General features: G+C 34.9%; 1 long non-coding RNA gene across 1 annotated transcript in view; it reads left to right on the forward strand.

Annotated features, from left to right (window-relative positions):
• The first annotated feature begins 544 nt into the window (after nt 1-544).
• LOC118765276 overlaps nt 545-2500 on the forward strand; it is a 9659-nt gene continuing 7703 nt past the window's right edge. The window contains exon 1 of the long non-coding RNA XR_005001115.1: nt 545-556. This is a non-coding gene — a long non-coding RNA (uncharacterized LOC118765276). The remainder of the gene's footprint in view (nt 557-2500) is intronic.

The following is a 2500-nucleotide window of genomic DNA, read 5'->3' on the forward strand; positions in this document are numbered from 1 at the left end:
AACTGTACAAAGATTGTCTGAATTTTCCTCCAAACCACTGCTAAACAAATGGTGTGATAACTGAAGAACAGGCAAGAGGAAGAAAGGAGTCTGGGGGTTTGCTGAACAGCTCCTCCTCAACAAAGTTGTCATTGAGGAAGCCGAGCAACATCGCCGTAATCTATTAACGATATAGCTAGACAAGAAGGCATTCGACTCTGGGCGTCACTCATGTCACTACTTTCATCTCTTACAGATATTTATAACTAGCTGTTCTGCTTGCTGCAAGATCAGCGACTGAACGTCGCTTGAATTTCTATATATTGCAAACTTGAGCCAACAACTGCCATTTCTAGCAGACAAGGTGTCCAGCATTGAGGAAGGACAGAAATAGCCTGAAACCAGGCTGGTCTGCCGATCTAGTCGCGAGAAGGTAGTAGGGATTCACTCTCTTGCTTGCAATATATCGGATGTAGGTTGCATCGTAAACCAGCTAGAGGAAATGTCCGCTTAGGGTTAAAAAATTGCAGTTCGTACGCAAAAGCCACGTTGAAGTGGCCACAAACATTACTTGCCAGTACAGTTATTTCTTTCCTCTCTTACAGAGATTTTATAACTAGCTGCTTTTATTTATTTACTTGTTTCAGTCATTTGACTGTTGCCCATGTTGGAGCACCGCCTTTAGTCGAAAAAATCGACCCAGGACTTATTCTTTGTAAGCCTAGTACTTATTCTATCGGTCTCTTTTGCCGAACCGCTAAGTTACGGGGATGTAAACAGACCAACATCTGCTGTCAAGTGATGGTGGGGACAAGTACAGAAACACACACAAATATATACATATATATATGACAGACTTCTTTCAGTTTCCGTCTACCAAATCCACTCACAAAGCTTTAGTCGGCCAGAGGTTATAGTAGAAAACACTTGCCCAAGGTGCCACGTAGTGCAACATAACCCGTAACCATGTGGTTGGGAAGCAAGCTACTTACCACACAGCCACTATATATATATATATAATATAGATATAATATAATATAATATATATATATATATATATATATATATAAATAATAGGATATATGTATATGTATACATATATGTATATATATGTATGTATGTATATATATGTTATATATATATGTATATATATATATATATATATATATATATATATATATATAGTATATATATATATATATATATATATATATATATATATGTATATATATGTGTGTATATATATATATATATTATATATATATATATATATATATATATATATATATATTATTATATTATATATACATATACATACATAAGAACTGGCGCTTGCAAAATTGAGCAGTATCAAAGGTAATGGCATGAAATTGCTGCGAATATTCCGTGTATCGTGCCGTTGTCTCATTTTTTATCCGTGTAATTTACGTCTACTCTACTTTCGTCTAACTTTTCTCTTTGTATTCGTTCTTTTCAACCCGTGATACATCCAAGTAGCGGAATGGACTCGTTCGTTTACTTTATTGTAAAATGATGTTCTTTGAATATTTTTGTACCACTCTTAACCATATCTCCACTCTTTTTCTCTCTTTCTTCTTTTCTTTTTCGTTTTCTCTCTTTCTCCCTCTTTCTCTTTTACCTATCTTTTTCCACCCATAAGCTTGCTTTCTCTTTCCACATTTTTACCCTCTCATTCCACCCTCGCTTGCCTCCCTTGCACCTTTCCAAAGCCTTATGAGTGGATTTGGTAGACGGAAACTGAAAGAAGCCCGTCGTATATGTATATATATATGTGTGTGTGTCAGTGTTTGTTTCCCCACCATCGCTAGACAACCAATGTTGGTGTGTTCATGTCCCTGTAACTTAACGATTCGGCGAAAGAGACCGATAGAATAAGTACTAGGCTTATAAAGAATAAGTCAGCATGGCCGCATTCAAATCATTGAAACATGTAAAAGAAGAAAATAATAAAACATATATTTGTGAATATATTTCTCTGTGTGTCTTTGTGCTTGTGTTTATTTCCTAGCGCTTGGCGTCCCGTATTGGCGTGTTTACGTCGCGTAACGAAGCGGCTCAGCAAAAGAGAAGGATAGAATAAGTACTACACTTAAAAGTAAGTCCTGCAGTCAATTTCTTCGACTAAAACCCTTCCATGTCGTGCTCCAGTGTGGCCGCAGTCAAATGACTGAAACAAATAAAAGAATACACATATATATATATATTACATGAAAAAATGTGAGCATGAAAAGTCATCTTCTTAAGATTATAAACCTGGAAAAGTACAGGACAAGTTATTACACCTGTAAAAGTATAAAACAAACTATTACTTCTAGTAAAGTAAAGAATAAGAAACTTTTTACTTAAAATATTGCTGCAAAGAATGCCAGTTCTTCTAATTTATCACTCTTTAGTTCTCATCTTTTTAATTTATTGTACAAATCTGTTCAGCTAATTTGTAAGTTTGTCTAATTAGTCACTTTTTTCTGTATTTACTGTAGTAAATTAGCCAAATTCTACT

The sequence above is a fragment of the Octopus sinensis genome, linkage group LG11, assembly GCF_006345805.1.
Source record: "Octopus sinensis linkage group LG11, ASM634580v1, whole genome shotgun sequence".
NCBI lineage: Eukaryota > Metazoa > Mollusca > Cephalopoda > Octopoda > Octopodidae > Octopus > Octopus sinensis.